At 57.8% G+C, this 22,843-nt stretch overlaps 7 non-coding genes across 7 annotated transcripts; all 7 read right to left on the reverse strand.

The window, feature by feature from the left end:
- Positions 1 to 1,700: 1,700 nt before the first annotated feature.
- Positions 1,701 to 1,795, reverse strand: LOC118354365 (small nucleolar RNA SNORD116). Its single transcript, XR_004814795.1, has one exon. It is a non-coding gene; the product is annotated as a small nucleolar RNA SNORD116 (small nucleolar RNA).
- Positions 1,796 to 4,815: 3,020 nt separating this feature from the next.
- Positions 4,816 to 4,910, reverse strand: LOC118354368 (small nucleolar RNA SNORD116). The gene has a single exon (XR_004814798.1). It is a non-coding gene; the product is annotated as a small nucleolar RNA SNORD116 (small nucleolar RNA).
- A 3,022-nt stretch (positions 4,911 to 7,932) lies between these two features.
- On the reverse strand, positions 7,933 to 8,027 carry LOC118354369 (small nucleolar RNA SNORD116). Its single transcript, XR_004814799.1, has one exon. It is a non-coding gene; the product is annotated as a small nucleolar RNA SNORD116 (small nucleolar RNA).
- A 3,018-nt stretch (positions 8,028 to 11,045) lies between these two features.
- On the reverse strand, positions 11,046 to 11,140 carry LOC118354371 (small nucleolar RNA SNORD116). The gene has a single exon (XR_004814801.1). It is a non-coding gene; the product is annotated as a small nucleolar RNA SNORD116 (small nucleolar RNA).
- Positions 11,141 to 14,159: 3,019 nt separating this feature from the next.
- On the reverse strand, positions 14,160 to 14,254 carry LOC118354370 (small nucleolar RNA SNORD116). The gene has a single exon (XR_004814800.1). It is a non-coding gene; the product is annotated as a small nucleolar RNA SNORD116 (small nucleolar RNA).
- A 3,023-nt stretch (positions 14,255 to 17,277) lies between these two features.
- LOC125754900 (small nucleolar RNA SNORD116) lies at positions 17,278 to 17,372 on the reverse strand. Its single transcript, XR_007409999.1, has one exon. It is a non-coding gene; the product is annotated as a small nucleolar RNA SNORD116 (small nucleolar RNA).
- A 3,028-nt stretch (positions 17,373 to 20,400) lies between these two features.
- On the reverse strand, positions 20,401 to 20,495 carry LOC118354372 (small nucleolar RNA SNORD116). Its single transcript, XR_004814802.1, has one exon. It is a non-coding gene; the product is annotated as a small nucleolar RNA SNORD116 (small nucleolar RNA).
- Positions 20,496 to 22,843: the final 2,348 nt, after the last annotated feature.

Genomic DNA, 22,843 nt, shown 5'->3' on the forward strand with positions numbered 1-22,843 from the left:
CTGAAGCGTGGGAGCGCTACTGACAAGGGACCTGGCATGTCAACGGCCATTGTGCCTCACGGGCTCGGCCTCTGGGGAACACCTGCCATTAGTCGGGCTGCCACATCCGGGTCCATGTCCTGAGTCCTCATCACTGCAGGGAAGGTCACCACTGCCCTCGAACGGGACTCCCACGTCAGAGGCTGGGATCCTCAGCAAGAACAGCAACACGTGGCATGGTCTTCACAGGCGTCTATACTGTGGGACTCAAGGTAGGGCCTGTCCATTGGCAGAGACAGGCTAAACACAGGTGGTGTTTAGACTCTGGTGCAGAGGCATGGCCACATTACTATAGGTGAGAGGCACATACAAAGGAGAACCAGTGCCTTCCCATGAAGAGGAGGACAAGGGCCAAGCCCTACAGCCTTGACACGAGGCTCCACCTGACTACGATCGGGTCTCTGTGGTCTGTCCTGCACAGTCTGCAGCCTAGCCCACAGACGTCTTGTGCCCACGGAGCAGGAAGGAGCCACTTCGGATGCTGACCAAGGGCTGCCCTGGGTGGATGCCTTCACGCAGGAGCACGGCAGGCTAGGAAACAAGATCTGCTCGGCCAAGTATGCAAGGCCAGCTGGCAAAGGGAGGGACAACCAGGGTGGCAATTGCCGGCAAGGCTATCACAGGCACAGGGTAGACACCCAGGAGAGCCCTTCTTTGGGAAAGTCGTGGCTAGGGGTGGGTCGGACAGAGCCCTCGGCACCATCAGCAGGCGGCCCCGTAAGGCTGTAAATCGCAGCCCATGGGGGAAGGTGGTGGGGCCGCAAACAGCCCACGAAGCTCTGACCCGTTGGTTTTCGTAACACCATCCAGGGGTAGGGAGGCCGTCAGCTGCCCTGCCCGCACGCACGTTTCCTCCGGACGCCCTTGGCCCTGCCATTCCCATTCTTCCCAGTGGCCAGCAAAGCTTCTACACTCCTGCCCTGAACGTACACCATGAGCTCTCCTGGACTTCCTGGTGTGTTTGTTGTGTGTGTGTGTGTGTGTTGTGTGTGTGTGTGTTTGTGTTTGCATGCCTGTGCATGGGACTATGAGTGTGTGAGCGTGTGTGTGACTGTGTGTGTCCTTCTGTATGTTTGTATGTGTATTTGTGTGCGTGTACGAGTTGTGTGTCTCTGTCCTTGTCTGGCCTCAGATGAATTACGGCTCTATCAAATGCACCGAACCCATCTGGTATCTTTCCTGTCCTCCCGCAACCCTGTTCAGCGCTCAGCTGAGAACGTGGGACAGAGGCCTGGGACAGAGATTGCTCCTTGCCCAGTCGGGAGTCCACCTGTACACTGGCGGCACCTGGCCCTGAAAGGGGGGCACCACACACCAGCAGGAGAACTGGCTCAATGTTTGGCCTGGCCGATGTACTCTGACATAGATGCTCTCAAGACCCTGCCAAACCCGCCTAACGCAACTCCTATCACTTGGCTGCTGGCTGTCTGAGACGCCACCAAAGCCCAGACATGTCATGGAGGACCACCAAGTCGAGGACTCCCACCCAAGGAGAGCACACGGTTTCTAGGCCCTCAGCCCTCCGCCAGGCACTCTGATCCCAGGGCCCTTGGGTGGAGATGGTGGTGGTGGTGGTGGTGGTGGTGGTGGTGGCGGTTGCTAGCGTGTGGCACGACGAAGCTGTCCCTCACTCCTTCCTTCACTGGGGGAGACAACGTGCTGGACCTCAGTTGCGATGAGAATGACGGCAGGGAGTTCTCACTCATTTTGTTCAGCTTTTCCAAGGAATGCAGATTGAGGGAGTCATCATCGATCCAAGCACTTTCTCGGCCTCCTGGTATATTGAACTACGCAGGCTGAACAGCTCATGGGGACTCCCCGTGGCCTCAGCACCCTCCAGTACCCTGGACACCATCCACAGCTATGCCCCTGAGCAAGAGGCAAAGGCAAACTTCTTGGAGAGCCAACGTCCATGGCCAGGAGCACAAGCCAGCTGGCAGGTCCGCAGGCCATCTCAGGACCTTCTAGTGCCATCAGTACACTTTGAGACAACAAAAGCTTACCTCTGGTGATCCGTGCGCAGGTTCCCCGTCCTGGACCACTCTTCTTCCACAGGGCCCGCCAGCATCTCTCCACACCACAATGGAAAGCAAAGGAAGGTCTTCTTCTCCATGTCAACAGGAAGCCTAGCTAGGCCTCAGCACCTGAGGAGGTGTGGAGAAATCAGACGAATGTGTGACGTACCCACCCAGGCGCTCAGGTGGCCTGAGCGATCCAAACGGTTCCGTGGGGGAAGCTTTGCATCTCCCTGTGCTGTCCCTCTGTCCCACAGGGCTAGCTGCTCATCAGTGAGATGGAAAGGGCCCACGTCATCCCACACAAGGGGATGTGCCTCTGTCTCATGTGTGTCTAGGAATTTCCTTGTTAGAATATGACAATGTTTCTGGTAAGACCACACGCCATGAGTGGGGATATGCATGCGTCTGTTTCTGTGGGGCCCTCTGTGGGTGTGTTTGAGTGTGTGCGCATCAGTGTGATTCTATGGGTTTACCAGCAAGCAGGTGTGCACATGTGTGCGTGTGCAGGGCAGGCTGGCAGGCTGGCAGGCTGGCCATCCGTGACTCAGGAGCTAACGTTTAGAGTTCATCAGTGCAAAGTACATGGGCAATCCGGGGATCCATGGCCTCAGACGCTGGCACGTAATAGCATGAGATGACGTGACTGACCTCAGGGGACGTTGCAAAGCCCTGAGACACCATGTGTCCGAAGCCCTCTGGCAAAGCGCAACACAAGGACTCTCCTCCAAATACCCACTTTCCACCTTCGAAGCGATGTCGATGTGGATTACGTTGCCCCATTAGCTGTGCCGTTACCGGGCGCAGCATGAAACCTCAGCGACCATGGGGAAAGGCAATGAGCCCTGTGAGGGCAGCGGGCCTCAGGTAATGAATGGATGCACGCCTCAGGCCTTCACGAAGCCCTATGAGAAGAGGTGGCCACACGAAGGTCGGACAGGTGACTGGTCCCACACACATGACAATTTGGCTCTTGGCGTGTGGGCAGAACAGCCCTAGGCAAGTAGTGCCCATGCTACACTGAGAGCCAAACAACAGCCGCCTGAAGCGGGGGTGCACTACTGACAAGGGACCTGGCATGTCAACGGCCATTGTGCCTCACGGGCTCGGCCTCTGGGGAACACCTGCCATTAGTCGGGCTGCCACATCCGGGTCCATGTCCTGAGTCCTCATCACTGCAGGGAAGGTCACCACTGCCCTCGAACGGGACTCCCACGTCAGAGGCTGGGATCCTCAGCAAGAACAGCAACACGTGGCATGGTCTTCACAGGCGTCTATACTGTGGGACTCAAGGTAGGGCCTGTCCATTGGCAGAGACAGGCTAAACACAGGTGGTGTTTAGACTCTGGTGCAGAGGCATGGCCACATTACTATAGGTGAGAGGCACATACAAAGGAGAACCAGTGCCTTCCCATGAAGAGGAGGACAAGGGCCAAGCCCTACAGCCTTGACACGAGGCTCCACCTGACTACGATCGGGTCCCTGTGGTCTGTCCTGCACAGTCTGCAGCCTAGCCCACAGACGTCTTGTGCCCACGGAGCAGGAAGGAGCCACTCCGGATGCTGACCAAGGGCTGCCCTGGGTGGATGCCTTCACGCAGGAGCCCGGCAGGCCAGGAAACAAGGTCTGCACGGCCAAGTATGCAAGGCCAGCTGGCAAAGGGAGGGACAACCAGGGTGGCAATGGCCGGCAAGGCTATCACAGGCACAGGGTAGACACCCAGGAGAGCCCTTCTTTGGGAAAGTCGTGGCCAGGGGTGGGTCGGACAGAGCCCTCGGCACCATCGGCAGGCGGCCCCGTAAGGCCGTAAATCGCAGCCCATGGGGGAAGGTGGTGGGGCCGCAAACAGCCCACGAAGTTCTGACCCGTTGGTTTTCGTAACACCATCCAGGGGTAGGGAGGCCGTCAGCTGCCCTGCCCGCACGCACGTTTCCTCCGGACGCCCTTGGCCCTGCCATTCCCATTCTTCCCAGTGGCCAGCAAAGCTTCTACACTCCTGCCCTGAACGTACACCATGAGCTCTCCTGGACTTCCTGGTGTGTTTGTTGTGTGTGTGTGTGTGTGTGTGTGTGTGTGTGTGTTTGTGTTTGCATGCCTGTGCATGCGACTATGAGTGTGTGAGCGTGTGTGTGACTGTGTGTGTCCTTCTGTATGTTTCTATGTGTATTTGTGTGCGCGTACGAGTTGTGTGTCTCTGTCCTTGTCTGGCCTCAGATGAATTACGGCTCTATCAAATGCACCGAACCCATCTGGTGTCTTTCCTGTCCTCCCGCAACCCTGTTCAGCGCTCAGCTGAGAACGTGGGACAGAGGCCTGGGACAGAGATTGCTCCTTGCCCGGTCCGCAGTCCACCTGTACTCCGGCGGCACCTGGCCCTGAAAGGGGGGCACCACACACCAGCAGGAGAACTGGCTCAATCTTTGGCCTGGCCGATGTACTCTGACATAGATGCTCTCAAGACCCTGCCAAAGCCGCCTAACGCAACTCCTATCACTTGGCTGCTGGCTGTCTGAGACGCCACCAAAGCCCAGACATGTCATGGAGGACCACCAAGTCGAGGACTCCCACCCAAGGAGAGCACACGGTTTCTAGGCCCTCAGCCCTCCGCCAGGCACTCTGATCCCAGGGCCCTTGGGTGGAGATGGTGGTGGTGGTGTTGCTGGTGGTGGTGGTGGTGGTGGTGGTGGTGGTGGCGGTTGCTAGCGTGTGGCACGACGAAGGTGTCCCTCACTCTTTCCTTCCCTGGGGGAGACAACGTGCTGGACCTCAGTTGCGATGAGAACGACGGCAGGGAGTTCTCACTCATTTTGTTCAGCTTTTCCAAGGAATGCAGATTGAGGGAGTCATCATCGATCCAAGCACTTTCTCGGCCTCCTGGTATATTGAACTACACAGGCTGAACAGCTCATAGGGTCTCCCCGTGGCCTCAGCACCCTCCAGTACCCTGGACACCATCCACAGCTATGCCCCTGAGCAAGAGGCAAAGGCAATCTTCTTGGAGAGCCAACGTCCATGGCCAGGAGCACAAGCCGGCTGGCAGGTCCGCAGGCCATCTCAGGACCTTCTAGTGCCATCAGTACACTTTGAGACAACAAAAGCTTACCTCTGGTGATCCGTGCGCAAGTTCCCCGGCCTGGACCACTCTTCTTCCACAGGGCCCGCCAGCATCTCTCCACACCACCATGGAAAACAAAGGAAGGTCGTCTTCTCCATGTCAACAGGAAGCCTAGCTAGGCCTCAGCACCTGAGGAGGTGTGGAGAAATCAGGCGAATGTGTGACGTACCCACCCAGGCGCTCAGGTGGCCTGAGCGATCCAAACGGTTCCGTGGGGGAAGCTTTGCATCTCCCTGTGCTGTCCCTCTGTCCCACAGGGCTAGCTGCTCATCAGTGAGATGGAAAGGGCCCACGTCATCCCACACAAGGGGATGTGCCTCTGTCTCATGTGTGTCTAGGAATTTCCTTGTTAGAATATGACAATGTTTCTGGTAAGACCACACGCCATGAGTGGGGATATGCATGCGTCTGTTTCTGTGGGGCCCTCTGTGGGTGTGTTTGAGTGTGTGCGCATCAGTGTGATTCTATGGGTTTACCAGCAAGCAGGTGTGCACATGTGTGCGTGTGCAGGGCAGGCTGGCAGGCTGGCAGGCTGGCCATCCGTGACTCAGGAGCTAACGTTTAGAGTTCATCAGTGCAAAGTACATGGGCAATCCGGGGATCCATGGCCTCAGACGCTGGCACGTAATAGCATGAGATGACGTGACTGACCTCAGGGGACGTTGCAAAGCCCTGAGACACCATGTGTCCGAAGCCCTCTGGCAAAGCGCAACACAAGGACTCTCCTCCAAATACCCACTTTCCACCTTCGAAGCGATGTCGATGTGGATTACGTTGCCCCATTAGCTGTGCCGTTACCGGGCGCAGCATGAAACCTCAGCGACCATGGGGAAAGGCAATGAGCCCTGTGAGGGCAGCGGGCCTCAGGTAATGAATGGATGCACGCCTCAGGCCTTCACGAAGCCCTATGAGAAGAGGTGGCCACACGAAGGTCGGACAGGTGACTGGTCCCACACACATGACAATTTGGCTCTTGGCGTGTGGGCAGAACAGCCCTAGGCAAGTAGTGCCCATGCTACACTGAGAGCCAAACAACAGCCGCCTGAAGCGGGGGTGCACTACTGACAAGGGACCTGGCATGTCAACGGCCATTGTGCCTCACGGGCTCGGCCTCTGGGGAACACCTGCCATTAGTCGGGCTGCCACATCCGGGTCCATGTCCTGAGTCCTCATCACTGCAGGGAAGGTCACCACTGCCCTCGAACGGGACTCCCACGTCAGAGGCTGGGATCCTCAGCAAGAACAGCAACACGTGGCATGGTCTTCACAGGCGTCTATACTGTGGGACTCAAGGTAGGGCCTGTCCATTGGCAGAGACAGGCTAAACACAGGTGGTGTTTAGACTCTGGTGCAGAGGCATGGCCACATTACTATAGGTGAGAGGCACATACAAAGGAGAACCAGTGCCTTCCCATGAAGAGGAGGACAAGGGCCAAGCCCTACAGCCTTGACACGAGGCTCCACCTGACTACGATCGGGTCCCTGTGGTCTGTCCTGCACAGTCTGCAGCCTAGCCCACAGACGTCTTGTGCCCACGGAGCAGGAAGGAGCCACTCCGGATGCTGACCAAGGGCTGCCCTGGGTGGATGCCTTCACGCAGGAGCCCGGCAGGCCAGGAAACAAGGTCTGCACGGCCAAGTATGCAAGGCCAGCTGGCAAAGGGAGGGACAACCAGGGTGGCAATGGCCGGCAAGGCTATCACAGGCACAGGGTAGACACCCAGGAGAGCCCTTCTTTGGGAAAGTCGTGGCCAGGGGTGGGTCGGACAGAGCCCTCGGCACCATCGGCAGGCGGCCCCGTAAGGCCGTAAATCGCAGCCCATGGGGGAAGGTGGTGGGGCCGCAAACAGCCCACGAAGTTCTGACCCGTTGGTTTTCGTAACACCATCCAGGGGTAGGGAGGCCGTCAGCTGCCCTGCCCGCACGCACGTTTCCTCCGGACGCCCTTGGCCCTGCCATTCCCATTCTTCCCAGTGGCCAGCAAAGCTTCTACACTCCTGCCCTGAACGTACACCATGAGCTCTCCTGGACTTCCTGGTGTGTTTGTTGTGTGTGTGTGTGTGTGTGTGTGTGTGTGTGTGTGTGTTTGTGTTTGCATGCCTGTGCATGCGACTATGAGTGTGTGAGCGTGTGTGACTGTGTGTGTCCTTCTGTATGTTTGTATGTGTATTTGTGTGCGCGTACGAGTTGTGTGTCTCTGTCCTTGTCTGGCCTCAGATGAATTACGGCTCTATCAAATGCACCGAACCCATCTGGTGTCTTTCCTGTCCTCCCGCAACCCTGTTCAGCGCTCAGCTGAGAACGTGGGACAGAGGCCTGGGACAGAGATTGCTCCTTGCCCGGTCCGCAGTCCACCTGTACTCCGGCGGCACCTGGCCCTGAAAGGGGGGCACCACACACCAGCAGGAGAACTGGCTCAATCTTTGGCCTGGCCGATGTACTCTGACATAGATGCTCTCAAGACCCTGCCAAAGCCGCCTAACGCAACTCCTATCACTTGGCTGCTGGCTGTCTGAGACGCCACCAAAGCCCAGACATGTCATGGAGGACCACCAAGTCGAGGACTCCCACCCAAGGAGAGCACACGGTTTCTAGGCCCTCAGCCCTCCGCCAGGCACTCTGATCCCAGGGCCCTTGGGTGGAGATGGTGGTGGTGGTGTTGCTGGTGGTGGTGGTGGTGGTGGTGGTGGTGGTGGCGGTTGCTAGCGTGTGGCACGACGAAGGTGTCCCTCACTCTTTCCTTCCCTGGGGGAGACAACGTGCTGGACCTCAGTTGCGATGAGAACGACGGCAGGGAGTTCTCACTCATTTTGTTCAGCTTTTCCAAGGAATGCAGATTGAGGGAGTCATCATCGATCCAAGCACTTTCTCGGCCTCCTGGTATATTGAACTACACAGGCTGAACAGCTCATAGGGTCTCCCCGTGGCCTCAGCACCCTCCAGTACCCTGGACACCATCCACAGCTATGCCCCTGAGCAAGAGGCAAAGGCAATCTTCTTGGAGAGCCAACGTCCATGGCCAGGAGCACAAGCCGGCTGGCAGGTCCGCAGGCCATCTCAGGACCTTCTAGTGCCATCAGTACACTTTGAGACAACAAAAGCTTACCTCTGGTGATCCGTGCGCAAGTTCCCCGGCCTGGACCACTCTTCTTCCACAGGGCCCGCCAGCATCTCTCCACACCACCATGGAAAACAAAGGAAGGTCGTCTTCTCCATGTCAACAGGAAGCCTAGCTAGGCCTCAGCACCTGAGGAGGTGTGGAGAAATCAGGCGAATGTGTGACGTACCCACCCAGGCGCTCAGGTGGCCTGAGCGATCCAAACGGTTCCGTGGGGGAAGCTTTGCATCTCCCTGTGCTGTCCCTCTGTCCCACAGGGCTAGCTGCTCATCAGTGAGATGGAAAGGGCCCACGTCATCCCACACAAGGGGATGTGCCTCTGTCTCATGTGTGTCTAGGAATTTCCTTGTTAGAATATGACAATGTTTCTGGTAAGACCACACGCCATGAGTGGGGATATGCATGCGTCTGTTTCTGTGGGGCCCTCTGTGGGTGTGTTTGAGTGTGTGCGCATCAGTGTGATTCTATGGGTTTACCAGCAAGCAGGTGTGCACATGTGTGCGTGTGCAGGGCAGGCTGGCAGGCTGGCAGGCTGGCCATCCGTGACTCAGGAGCTAACGTTTAGAGTTCATCAGTGCAAAGTACATGGGCAATCCGGGGATCCATGGCCTCAGACGCTGGCACGTAATAGCATGAGATGACGTGACTGACCTCAGGGGACGTTGCAAAGCCCTGAGACACCATGTGTCCGAAGCCCTCTGGCAAAGCGCAACACAAGGACTCTCCTCCAAATACCCACTTTCCACCTTCGAAGCGATGTCGATGTGGATTACGTTGCCCCATTAGCTGTGCCGTTACCGGGCGCAGCATGAAACCTCAGCGACCATGGGGAAAGGCAATGAGCCCTGTGAGGGCAGCGGGCCTCAGGTAATGAATGGATGCACGCCTCAGGCCTTCACGAAGCCCTATGAGAAGAGGTGGCCACACGAAGGTCGGACAGGTGACTGGTCCCACACACATGACAATTTGGCTCTTGGCGTGTGGGCAGAACAGCCCTAGGCAAGTAGTGCCCATGCTACACTGAGAGCCAAACAACAGCCGCCTGAAGCGGGGGTGCACTACTGACAAGGGACCTGGCATGTCAACGGCCATTGTGCCTCACGGGCTCGGCCTCTGGGGAACACCTGCCATTAGTCGGGCTGCCACATCCGGGTCCATGTCCTGAGTCCTCATCACTGCAGGGAAGGTCACCACTGCCCTCGAACGGGACTCCCACGTCAGAGGCTGGGATCCTCAGCAAGAACAGCAACACGTGGCATGGTCTTCACAGGCGTCTATACTGTGGGACTCAAGGTAGGGCCTGTCCATTGGCAGAGACAGGCTAAACACAGGTGGTGTTTAGACTCTGGTGCAGAGGCATGGCCACATTACTATAGGTGAGAGGCACATACAAAGGAGAACCAGTGCCTTCCCATGAAGAGGAGGACAAGGGCCAAGCCCTACAGCCTTGACACGAGGCTCCACCTGACTACGATCGGGTCCCTGTGGTCTGTCCTGCACAGTCTGCAGCCTAGCCCACAGACGTCTTGTGCCCACGGAGCAGGAAGGAGCCACTCCGGATGCTGACCAAGGGCTGCCCTGGGTGGATGCCTTCACGCAGGAGCCCGGCAGGCCAGGAAACAAGGTCTGCACGGCCAAGTATGCAAGGCCAGCTGGCAAAGGGAGGGACAACCAGGGTGGCAATGGCCGGCAAGGCTATCACAGGCACAGGGTAGACACCCAGGAGAGCCCTTCTTTGGGAAAGTCGTGGCCAGGGGTGGGTCGGACAGAGCCCTCGGCACCATCGGCAGGCGGCCCCGTAAGGCCGTAAATCGCAGCCCATGGGGGAAGGTGGTGGGGCCGCAAACAGCCCACGAAGTTCTGACCCGTTGGTTTTCGTAACACCATCCAGGGGTAGGGAGGCCGTCAGCTGCCCTGCCCGCACGCACGTTTCCTCCGGACGCCCTTGGCCCTGCCATTCCCATTCTTCCCAGTGGCCAGCAAAGCTTCTACACTCCTGCCCTGAACGTACACCATGAGCTCTCCTGGACTTCCTGGTGTGTTTGTTGTGTGTGTGTGTGTGTGTGTGTGTGTGTGTGTGTTTGTGTTTGCATGCCTGTGCATGCGACTATGAGTGTGTGAGCGTGTGTGACTGTGTGTGTCCTTCTGTATGTTTGTATGTGTATTTGTGTGCGCGTACGAGTTGTGTGTCTCTGTCCTTGTCTGGCCTCAGATGAATTACGGCTCTATCAAATGCACCGAACCCATCTGGTGTCTTTCCTGTCCTCCCGCAACCCTGTTCAGCGCTCAGCTGAGAACGTGGGACAGAGGCCTGGGACAGAGATTGCTCCTTGCCCGGTCCGCAGTCCACCTGTACTCCGGCGGCACCTGGCCCTGAAAGGGGGGCACCACACACCAGCAGGAGAACTGGCTCAATCTTTGGCCTGGCCGATGTACTCTGACATAGATGCTCTCAAGACCCTGCCAAAGCCGCCTAACGCAACTCCTATCACTTGGCTGCTGGCTGTCTGAGACGCCACCAAAGCCCAGACATGTCATGGAGGACCACCAAGTCGAGGACTCCCACCCAAGGAGAGCACACGGTTTCTAGGCCCTCAGCCCTCCGCCAGGCACTCTGATCCCAGGGCCCTTGGGTGGAGATGGTGGTGGTGGTGTTGCTGGTGGTGGTGGTGGTGGTGGTGGTGGTGGTGGCGGTTGCTAGCGTGTGGCACGACGAAGCTGTCCCTCACTCCTTCCTTCCCTGGGGGAGACAACGTGCTGGACCTCAGTTGCGATGAGAACGACGGCAGGGAGTTCTCACTCATTTTGTTCAGCTTTTCCAAGGAATGCAGATTGAGGGAGTCATCATCGATCCAAGCACTTTCTCGGCCTCCTGGTATATTGAACTACTGCAGGCTGAACAGCTCATAGGGTCTCCCCGTGGCCTCAGCACCCTCCAGTACCCTGGACACCATCCACAGCTATGCCCCTGAGCAAGAGGCAAAGGCAATCTTCTTGGAGAGCCAACGTCCATGGCCAGGAGCACAAGCCGGCTGGCAGGTCCGCAGGCCATCTCAGGACCTTCTAGTGCCATCAGTACACTTTGAGACAACAAAAGCTTACCTCTGGTGATCCGTGCGCAGGTTCCCCGTCCTGGACCACTCTTCTTCCACAGGGCCCGCCAGCATCTCTCCACACCACCATGGAAAACAAAGGAAGGTCGTCTTCTCCATGTCAACAGGAAGCCTAGCTAGGCCTCAGCACCTGAGGAGGTGTGGAGAAATCAGGCGAATGTGTGACGTACCCACCCAGGCGCTCAGGTGGCCTGAGCGATCCAAACGGTTCCGTGGGGGAAGCTTTGCATCTCCCTGTGCTGTCCCTCTGTCCCACAGGGCTAGCTGCTCATCAGTGAGATGGAACGGGCCCACGTCATCCCACACAAGGGGATGTGCCTCTGTCTCATGTGTGTCTAGGAATTTCCTTGTTAGAATATGACAATGTTTCTGGTAAGACCACACGCCATGAGTGGGGATGTGCATGCGTCTGTTTCTGTGGGGCCCTCTGTGGGTGTGTTTGAGTGTGTGTGCATCAGTGTGATTCTATGGGTTTACCAGCAAGCAGGTGTGCACATGTGTGCGTGTGCAGGGCAGGCTGGCAGGCTGGCAGGCTGGCCATCCGTGGCTCAGGAGCTAACGTTTAGAGTTCATCAGCGCAAAGTACATGGGCAATCCGGGGATCCATGGCCTCAGACGCTGGCACGTAATAGCATGAGATGACGTGACTGACCTCAGGGGACGTTGCAAAGCCCTGAGACACCACGTGTCCGAAGCCCTCTGGCAAAGCGCAGCACAAGGACTCTCCTCCAAATACCCACTTTCCACCTTCGAAGCGATGTCGATGTGGATTACGTTGCCCCATTAGCTGTGCCGTTACCGGGCGCAGCATGAAACCTCAGCGACCATGGGGAAAGGCAATGAGCCCTGTGAGGGCAGCGGGCCTCAGATAATGAATGGATGCACGCCTCAGGCCTTCACGAAGCCCTATGAGAAGAGGTGGCCACACGAAGGTCGGACAGGTGACTGGTCCCACGCACATGACAATTTGGCTCTTGGCGTGTGGGCAGAACAGCCCTAGGCAAGTGGTGCCCATGCCACACTGAAAGCCAAACAACAGCCGCCTGAAGCGGGGGAGCGCTACTGACAAGGGACCTGGCATGTCAACGGCCATTGTGCCTCACGGGCTCGGCCTCTGGGGAACACCTGCCATTAGTCAGGCTGCCACATCCGGGTCCATGTCCTGAGTCCTCATCACTGCAGGGAAGGTCACCTCTGCCCTCGAACGGGACTCCCACGTCAGGGGCTGGGATCCTCAGCAAGAACAGCAACACGTGGCATGGTCTTCACAGGCGTCTATACTGTGGGACTCAAGGTAGGGCCTGTCCATTGGCAGAGACAGGCTAAACACAGGTGGTGTTTAGACTCTGGTGCAGAGGCATGGCCACATTACTATAGGTGAGAGGCACATACAAAGGAGAACCAGTGCCTTCCCATGAAGAGGAGGACAAGGGCCAAGCCCTACAGCCTTGACACGAGGCTCCACCTGACTACGATCGGGTCCCTGTGGTCTGTCCTGCACAGTCTGCAGCCTAGCCCACAGACGTCTTGTGCCCACGGAGCAGGAAGGAGCCACTCCGGATGCTGACCAAGGGCTGCCCTGGGTGGATGCCTTCACGCAGGAGCCCGGCAGGCCAGGAAACAAGGTCTGCACGGCCAAGTATGCAAGGCCAGCTGGCAAAGGGAGGGACAACCAGGGTGGCAATGGCCGGCAAGGCTATCACAGGCACAGGGTAGACACCCAGGAGAGCCCTTCTTTGGGAAAGTCGTGGCCAGGGGTGGGTCGGACAGAGCCCTCGGCACCATCGGCAGGCGGCCCCGTAAGGCCGTAAATCGCAGCCCATGGGGGAAGGTGGTGGGGCCGCAAACAGCCCACGAAGCTCTGACCCGTTGGTTTTCGTAACACCATCCAGGGGTAGGGAGGCCGTCAGCTGCCCTGCCCGCACGCACGTTTCCTCCGGACGCCCTTGGCCCTGCCATTCCCATTCTTCCCAGTGGCCAGCAAAGCTTCTACACTCCTGCCCTGAACGTACACCATGAGCTCTCCTGGACTTCCTGGTGTGTTTGTTGTGTGTGTGTGTGTGTGTGTGTGTGTGTGTGTTTGTGTTTGCATGCCTGTGCATGCGACTATGAGTGTGTGAGCGTGTGTGTGACTGTGTGTGTCCTTCTGTATGTTTGTATGTGTATTTGTGTGCGCGTACGAGTTGTGTGTCTCTGTCCTTGTCTGGCCTCAGATGAATTACGGCTCTATCAAATGCACCGAACCCATCTGGTGTCTTTCCTGTCCTCCCGCAACCCTGTTCAGCGCTCAGCTGAGAACGTGGGACAGAGGCCTGGGACAGAGATTGCTCCTTGCCCGGTCCGCAGTCCACCTGTACTCCGGCGGCACCTGGCCCTGAAAGGGGGGCACCACACACCAGCAGGAGAACTGGCTCAATCTTTGGCCTGGCCGATGTACTCTGACATAGATGCTCTCAAGACCCTGCCAAAGCCGCCTAACGCAACTCCTATCACTTGGCTGCTGGCTGTCTGAGACGCCACCAAAGCCCAGACATGTCATGGAGGACCACCAAGTCGAGGACTCCCACCCAAGGAGAGCACACGGTTTCTAGGCCCTCAGCCCTCCGCCAGGCACTCTGATCCCAGGGCCCTTGGGTGGAGATGGTGGTGGTGGTGTTGCTGGTGGTGGTGGTGGTGGTGGTGGTGGTGGTGGCGGTTGCTAGCGTGTGGCACGACGAAGCTGTCCCTCACTCCTTCCTTCCCTGGGGGAGACAACGTGCTGGACCTCAGTTGCGATGAGAACGACGGCAGGGAGTTCTCACTCATTTTGTTCAGCTTTTCCAAGGAATGCAGATTGAGGGAGTCATCATCGATCCAAGCACTTTCTCGGCCTCCTGGTATATTGAACTACGCAGGCTGAACAGCTCATAGGGTCTCCCCGTGGCCTCAGCACCCTCCAGTAACCTGGACACCATCCACAGCTATGCCCCTGAGCAAGAGGCAAAGGCAATCTTCTTGGAGAGCCAACGTCCATGGCCAGGAGCACAAGCCGGCTGGCAGGTCCGCAGGCCATCTCAGGACCTTCTAGTGCCATCAGTACACTTTGAGACAACAAAAGCTTACCTCTGGTGATCCGTGCGCAGGTTCCCCGTCCTGGACCACTCTTCTTCCACAGGGCCCGCCAGCATCTCTCCACACCACCATGGAAAACAAAGGAAGGTCGTCTTCTCCATGTCAACAGGAAGCCTAGCTAGGCCTCAGCACCTGAGGAGGTGTGGAGAAATCAGGCGAATGTGTGACGTACCCACCCAGGCGCTCAGGTGGCCTGAGCGATCCAAACGGTTCCGTGGGGGAAGCTTTGCATCTCCCTGTGCTGTCCCTCTGTCCCACAGGGCTAGCTGCTCATCAGTGAGATGGAACGGGCCCACGTCATCCCACACAAGGGGATGTGCCTCTGTCTCATGTGTGTCTAGGAATTTCCTTGTTAGAATATGACAATGTTTCTGGTAAGACCACACGCCATGAGTGGGGATGTGCATGCGTCTGTTTCTGTGGGGCCCTCTGTGGGTGTGTTTGAGTGTGTGTGCATCAGTGTGATTCTATGGGTTTACCAGCAAGCAGGTGTGCACATGCGTGCGTGTGCAGGGCAGGCTGGCAGGCTGGCAGGCTGGCCATCCGTGGCTCAGGAGCTAACGTTTAGAGTTCATCAGCGCAAAGTACATGGGCAATCCGGGGATCCATGGCCTCAGACGCTGGCACGTAATAGCATGAGATGACGTGACTGACCTCAGGGGACGACGTTGCAAAGCCCTGAGACACCACGTGTCCGAAGCCCTCTGGCAAAGCGCAGCACAAGGACTCTCCTCCAAATACCCACTTTCCACCTTCGAAGCGATGTCGATGTGGATTACGTTGCCCCATTAGCTGTGCCGTTACCGGGCGCAGCATGAAACCTCAGCGACCATGGGGAAAGGCAATGAGCCCTGTGAGGGCAGCGGGCCTCAGATAATGAATGGATGCACGCCTCAGGCCTTCACGAAGCCCTATGAGAAGAGGTGGCCACACGAAGGTCGGACAGGTGACTGGTCCCACGCACATGACAATTTGGCTCTTGGCGTGTGGGCAGAACAGCCCTAGGCAAGTGGTGCCCATGCCACACTGAAAGCCAAACAACAGCCGCCTGAAGCGGGGGAGCGCTACTGACAAGGGACCTGGCATGTCAACGGCCATTGTGCCTCACGGGCTCGGCCTCTGGGGAACACCTGCCATTAGTCAGGCTGCCACATCCGGGTCCATGTCCTGAGTCCTCATCACTGCAGGGAAGGTCACCTCTGCCCTCGAACGGGACTCCCACGTCAGGGGCTGGGATCCTCAGCAAGAACAGCAACACGTGGCATGGTCTTCACAGGCGTCTATACTGTGGGACTCAAGGTAGGGCCTGTCCATTGGCAGAGACAGGCTAAACACAGGTGGTGTTTAGACTCTGGTGCAGAGGCATGGCCACATTACTATAGGTGAGAGGCACATACAAAGGAGAACCAGTGCCTTCCCATGAAGAGGAGGACAAGGGCCAAGCCCTACAGCCTTGACACGAGGCTCCACCTGACTACGATCGGGTCCCTGTGGTCTGTCCTGCACAGTCTGCAGCCTAGCCCACAGACGTCTTGTGCCCACGGAGCAGGAAGGAGCCACTCCGGATGCTGACCAAGGGCTGCCCTGGGTGGATGCCTTCACGCAGGAGCCCGGCAGGCCAGGAAACAAGGTCTGCACGGCCAAGTATGCAAGGCCAGCTGGCAAAGGGAGGGACAACCAGGGTGGCAATGGCCGGCAAGGCTATCACAGGCACAGGGTAGACACCCAGGAGAGCCCTTCTTTGGGAAAGTCGTGGCCAGGGGTGGGTCGGACAGAGCCCTCGGCACCATCGGCAGGCGGCCCCGTAAGGCCGTAAATCGCAGCCCATGGGGGAAGGTGGTGGGGCCGCAAACAGCCCACGAAGCTCTGACCCGTTGGTTTTCGTAACACCATCCAGGGGTAGGGAGGCCGTCAGCTGCCCTGCCCGCACGCACGTTTCCTCCGGACGCCCTTGGCCCTGCCATTCCCATTCTTCCCAGTGGCCAGCAAAGCTTCTACACTCCTGCCCTGAACGTACACCATGAGCTCTCCTGGACTTCCTGGTGTGTTTGTTGTGTGTGTGTGTGTGTGTGTGTGTGTGTGTGTGTTTGTGTTTGCATGCCTGTGCATGCGACTATGAGTGTGTGAGCGTGTGTGTGACTGTGTGTGTCCTTCTGTATGTTTGTAAGTGTATTCGTGTGCGCGTGCGAGTTGTGTGTCTCTGTCCTTGATTGGCCTCAGATGAATTACGGCTCTATCAAATGCACCGAACCCATCTGGTGTCTTTCCTGTCCTCCCGCAACCCTGTTCAGTGCTCAGCTGAGAACGTGGGACAGAGGCCTGGGACAGAGATTGCTCCTTGCCTGGTCCGCAGTCCACCTGTACTCCGGCGGCACCTGGCCCTGAAAGGGGGGCACCACACACCAGCAGGAGAACTGGCTCAATCTTTGGCCTGGCCGATGTACTCTGACATAGATGCTCTCAAGACCCTGCCAAAGCCGCCTAACGCAACTCCTATCACTTGGCTGCTGGCTGTCTGAGACGCCACCAAAGCCCAGACATGTCATGGAGGACCACCAAGTCGAGGACTCCCACCCAAGGAGAGCACACGGTTTCTAGGCCCTCAGCCCTCCGCCAGGCACTCTGATCCCAGGGCCCTTGGGTGGAGATGGTGGTGGTGGTGTTGCTGGTGGTGGTGGTGGTGGTGGTGGTGGTGGTGGCGGTTGCTAGCGTGTGGCACGACGAAGCTGTCCCTCACTCCTTCCTTCCCTGGGGGAGACAACGTGCTGGACCTCAGTTGCGATGAGAACGACGGCAGGGAGTTCTCACTCATTTTGTTCAGCTTTTCCAAGGAATGCAGATTGAGGGAGTCATCATCGATCCAAGCACTTTCTCGGCCTCCTGGTATATTGAACTACGCAGGCTGAACAGCTCATAGGGTCTCCCCGTGGCCTCAGCACCCTCCAGTACCCTGGACACCATCCACAGCTATGCCCCTGAGCAAGAGGCAAAGGCAATCTTCTTGGAGAGCCAACGTCCATGGCCAGGAGCACAAGCCGGCTGGCAGGTCCGCAGGCCATCTCAGGACCTTCTAGTGCCATCAGTACACTTTGAGACAACAAAAGCTTACCTCTGGTGATCCGTGCGCAGGTTCCCCGTCCTGGACCACTCTTCTTCCACAGGGCCCGCCAGCATCTCTCCACACCACCATGGAAAACAAAGGAAGGTCGTCTTCTCCATGTCAACAGGAAGCCTAGCTAGGCCTCAGCACCTGAGGAGGTGTGGAGAAATCAGGCGAATGTGTGACGTACCCACCCAGGCGCTCAGGTGGCCTGAGCGATCCAAACGGTTCCGTGGGGGAAGCTTTGCATCTCCCTGTGCTGTCCCTCTGTCCCACAGGGCTAGCTGCTCATCAGTGAGATGGAACGGGCCCACGTCATCCCACACAAGGGGATGTGCCTCTGTCTCATGTGTATCTAGGAATTTCCTTGTTAGAATATGACAATGTTTCTGGTAAGACCACACGCCATGAGTGGGGATGTGCATGCGTCTGTTTCTGTGGGGCCCTCTGTGGGTGTGTTTGAGTGTGTGTGCATCAGTGTGATTCTATGGGTTTACCAGCAAGCAGGTGTGCACATGCGTGCGTGTGCAGGGCAGGCTGGCAGGCTGGCAGGCTGGCCATCCGTGGCTCAGGAGCTAACGTTTAGAGTTCATCAGCGCAAAGTACATGGGCAATCCGGGGATCCATGGCCTCAGACGCTGGCACGTAATAGCATGAGATGACGTGACTGACCTCAGGGGACGACGTTGCAAAGCCCTGAGACACCACGTGTCCGAAGCCCTCTGGCAAAGCGCAGCACAAGGACTCTCCTCCAAATACCCACTTTCCACCTTCGAAGCGATGTCGATGTGGATTACGTTGCCCCATTAGCTGTGCCGTTACCGGGCGCAGCATGAAACCTCAGCGACCATGGGGAAAGGCAATGAGCCCTGTGAGGGCAGCGGGCCTCAGATAATGAATGGATGCACGCCTCAGGCCTTCACGAAGCCCTATGAGAAGAGGTGGCCACACGAAGGTCGGACAGGTGACTGGTCCCACGCACATGACAATTTGGCTCTTGGCGTGTGGGCAGAACAGCCCTAGGCAAGTGGTGCCCATGCCACACTGAAAGCCAAACAACAGCCGCCTGAAGCGGGGGAGCGCTACTGACAAGGGACCTGGCATGTCAACGGCCATTGTGCCTCACGGGCTCGGCCTCTGGGGAACACCTGCCATTAGTCAGGCTGCCACATCCGGGTCCATGTCCTGAGTCCTCATCACTGCAGGGAAGGTCACCTCTGCCCTCGAACGGGACTCCCACGTCAGGGGCTGGGATCCTCAGCAAGAACAGCAACACGTGGCATGGTCTTCACAGGCATCTATACTGTGGGACTCAAGGTAGGGCCTGTCCATTGGCAGAGACAGGCTAAACACAGGTGGTGTTTAGACTCTGGTGCAGAGGCATGGCCACATTACTATAGGTGAGAGGCACATACAAAGGAGAACCAGTGCCTTCCCATGAAGAGGAGGACAAGGGCCAAGCCCTACAGCCTTGACACGAGGCTCCACCTGACTACGATCGGGTCCCTGTGGTCTGTCCTGCACAGTCTGCAGCCTAGCCCACAGACGTCTTGTGCCCACGGAGCAGGAAGGAGCCACTCCGGATGCTGACCAAGGGCTGCCCTGGGTGGATGCCTTCACGCAGGAGCCCGGCAGGCCAGGAAACAAGGTCTGCACGGCCAAGTATGCAAGGCCAGCTGGCAAAGGGAGGGACAACCAGGGTGGCAATGGCCGGCAAGGCTATCACAGGCACAGGGTAGACACCCAGGAGAGCCCTTCTTTGGGAAAGTCGTGGCCAGGGGTGGGTCGGACAGAGCCCTCAGCACCATCGGCAGGCGGCCCCGTAAGGCCGTAAATCGCAGCCCATGGGGGAAGGTGGTGGGGCCGCAAACAGCCCACGAAGCTCTGACCCGTTGGTTTTCGTAACACCATCCAGGGGTAGGGAGGCCGTCAGCTGCCCTGCCCGCACGCACGTTTCCTCCGGACGCCCTTGGCCCTGCCATTCCCATTCTTCCCAGTGGCCAGCAAAGCTTCTACACTCCTGCCCTGAACGTACACCATGAGCTCTCCTGGACTTCCTGGTGTGTTTGTTGTGTGTGTGTGTGTGTGTGTGTGTGTGTGTGTGTGTTTGTGTTTGCATGCCTGTGCATGCGACTATGAGTGTGTGAGCGTGTGTGTGACTGTGTGTGTCCTTCTGTATGTTTGTATGTGTATTTGTGTGCTTGTACGAGTTGTGTGTCTCTGTCCTTGTCTGGCCTCAGATGAATTACGGCTCTATCAAATGCACCGAACCCATCTGGTGTCTTTCCTGTCCTCCCGCAACCCTGTTCAGTGCTCAGCTGAGAACGTGGGACAGAGGCCTGGGACAGAGATTGCTCCTTGCCCGGTCCGCAGTCCACCTGTACTCCGGCGGCACCTGGCCCTGAAAGGGGGGCACCACACACCAGCAGGAGAACTGGCTCAATCTTTGGCCTGGCCGATGTACTCTGACATAGATGCTCTCAAGACCCTGCCAAAGCCGCCTAACGCAACTCCTATCACTTGGCTGCTGGCTGTCTGAGACGCCACCAAAGCCCAGACATGTCATGGAGGACCACCAAGTCGAGGACTCCCACCCAAGGAGAGCACACGGTTTCTAGGCCCTCAGCCCTCCGCCAGGCACTCTGATCCCAGGGCCCTTGGGTGGAGATGGTGGTGGTGGTGTTGCTGGTGGTGGTGGTGGTGGTGGTGGTGGTGGTGGTGGCGGTTGCTAGCGTGTGGCACGACGAAGCTGTCCCTCACTCCTTCCTTCCCTGGGGGAGACAACGTGCTGGACCTCAGTTGCGATGAGAACGACGGCAGGGAGTTCTCACTCATTTTGTTCAGCTTTTCCAAGGAATGCAGATTGAGGGAGTCATCATCGATCCAAGCACTTTCTCGGCCTCCTGGTATATTGAACTACGCAGGCTGAACAGCTCATAGGGTCTCCCCGTGGCCTCAGCACCCTCCAGTAACCTGGACACCATCCACAGCTATGCCCCTGAGCAAGAGGCAAAGGCAATCTTCTTGGAGAGCCAACGTCCATGGCCAGGAGCACAAGCCGGCTGGCAGGTCCGCAGGCCATCTCAGGACCTTCTAGTGCCATCAGTACACTTTGAGACAACAAAAGCTTACCTCTGGTGATCCGTGCGCAGGTTCCCCGTCCTGGACCACTCTTCTTCCACAGGGCCCGCCAGCATCTCTCCACACCACAATGGAAAGCAAAGGAAGGTCTTCTTCTCCATGTCAACAGGAAGCCTAGCTAGGCCTCAGCACCTGAGGAGGTGTGGAGAAATCAGGCGAATGTGTGACGTACCCACCCAGGCGCTCAGGTGGCCTGAGCGATCCAAACGGTTCCGTGGGGGAAGCTTTGCATCTCCCTGTGCTGTCCCTCTGTCCCACAGGGCTAGCTGCTCATCAGTGAGATGGAACGGGCCCACGTCATCCCACACAAGGGGATGTGCCTCTGTCTCATGTGTGTCTAGGAATTTCCTTGTTAGAATATGACAATGTTTCTGGTAAGACCACACGCCATGAGTGGGGATGTGCATGCGTCTGTTTCTGTGGGGCCCTCTGTGGGTGTGTTTGAGTGTGTGTGCATCAGTGTGATTCTATGGGTTTACCAGCAAGCAGGTGTGCACATGTGTGCGTGTGCAGGGCAGGCTGGCAGGCTGGCAGGCTGGCCATCCGTGGCTCAGGAGCTAACGTTTAGAGTTCATCAGCGCAAAGTACATGGGCAATCCGGGGATCCATGGCCTCAGACGCTGGCACGTAATAGCATGAGATGACGTGACTGACCTCAGGGGACGACGTTGCAAAGCCCTGAGACACCACGTGTCCGAAGCCCTCTGGCAAAGCGCAGCACAAGGACTCTCCTCCAAATACCCACTTTCCACCTTCGAAGCGATGTCGATGTGGATTACGTTGCCCCATTAGCTGTGCCGTTACCGGGCGCAGCATGAAACCTCAGCGACCATGGGGAAAGGCAATGAGCCCTGTGAGGGCAGCGGGCCTCAGATAATGAATGGATGCACGCCTCAGGCCTTCACGAAGCCCTATGAGAAGAGGTGGCCACACGAAGGTCGGACAGGTGACTGGTCCCACGCACATGACAATTTGGCTCTTGGCGTGTGGGCAGAACAGCCCTAGGCAAGTGGTGCCCATGCCACACTGAAAGCCAAACAACAGCCGCCTGAAGCGGGGGAGCGCTACTGACAAGGGACCTGGCATGTCAACGGCCATTGTGCCTCACGGGCTCGGCCTCTGGGGAACACCTGCCATTAGTCAGGCTGCCACATCCGGGTCCATGTCCTGAGTCCTCATCACTGCAGGGAAGGTCACCTCTGCCCTCGAACGGGACTCCCACGTCAGGGGCTGGGATCCTCAGCAAGAACAGCAACACGTGGCATGGTCTTCACAGGCGTCTATACTGTGGGACTCAAGGTAGGGCCTGTCCATTGGCAGAGACAGGCTAAACACAGGTGGTGTTTAGACTCTGGTGCAGAGGCATGGCCACATTACTATAGGTGAGAGGCACATACAAAGGAGAACCAGTGCCTTCCCATGAAGAGGAGGACAAGGGCCAAGCCCTACAGCCTTGACACGAGGCTCCACCTGACTACGATCGGGTCCCTGTGGTCTGTCCTGCACAGTCTGCAGCCTAGCCCACAGACGTCTTGTGCCCACGGAGCAGGAAGGAGCCACTCCGGATGCTGACCAAGGGCTGCCCTGGGTGGATGCCTTCACGCAGGAGCCCGGCAGGCCAGGAAACAAGGTCTGCACGGCCAAGTATGCAAGGCCAGCTGGCAAAGGGAGGGACAACCAGGGTGGCAATGGCCGGCAAGGCTATCACAGGCACAGGGTAGACACCCAGGAGAGCCCTTCTTTGGGAAAGTCGTGGCCAGGGGTGGGTCGGACAGAGCCCTCGGCACCATCGGCAGGCGGCCCCGTAAGGCCGTAAATCGCAGCCCATGGGGGAAGGTGGTGGGGCCGCAAACAGCCCACGAAGCTCTGACCCGTTGGTTTTCGTAACACCATCCAGGGGTAGGGAGGCCGTCAGCTGCCCTGCCCGCACGCACGTTTCCTCCGGACGCCCTTGGCCCTGCCATTCCCATTCTTCCCAGTGGCCAGCAAAGCTTCTACACTCCTGCCCTGAACGTACACCATGAGCTCTCCTGGACTTCCTGGTGTGTTTGTTGTGTGTGTGTGTGTGTGTGTGTGTGTGTGTGTGTGTGTG

Source organism: Canis lupus, chromosome 3 (genome assembly GCF_003254725.2).
Source record: "Canis lupus dingo isolate Sandy chromosome 3, ASM325472v2, whole genome shotgun sequence".
NCBI classification, from domain to species: domain Eukaryota; kingdom Metazoa; phylum Chordata; class Mammalia; order Carnivora; family Canidae; genus Canis; species Canis lupus.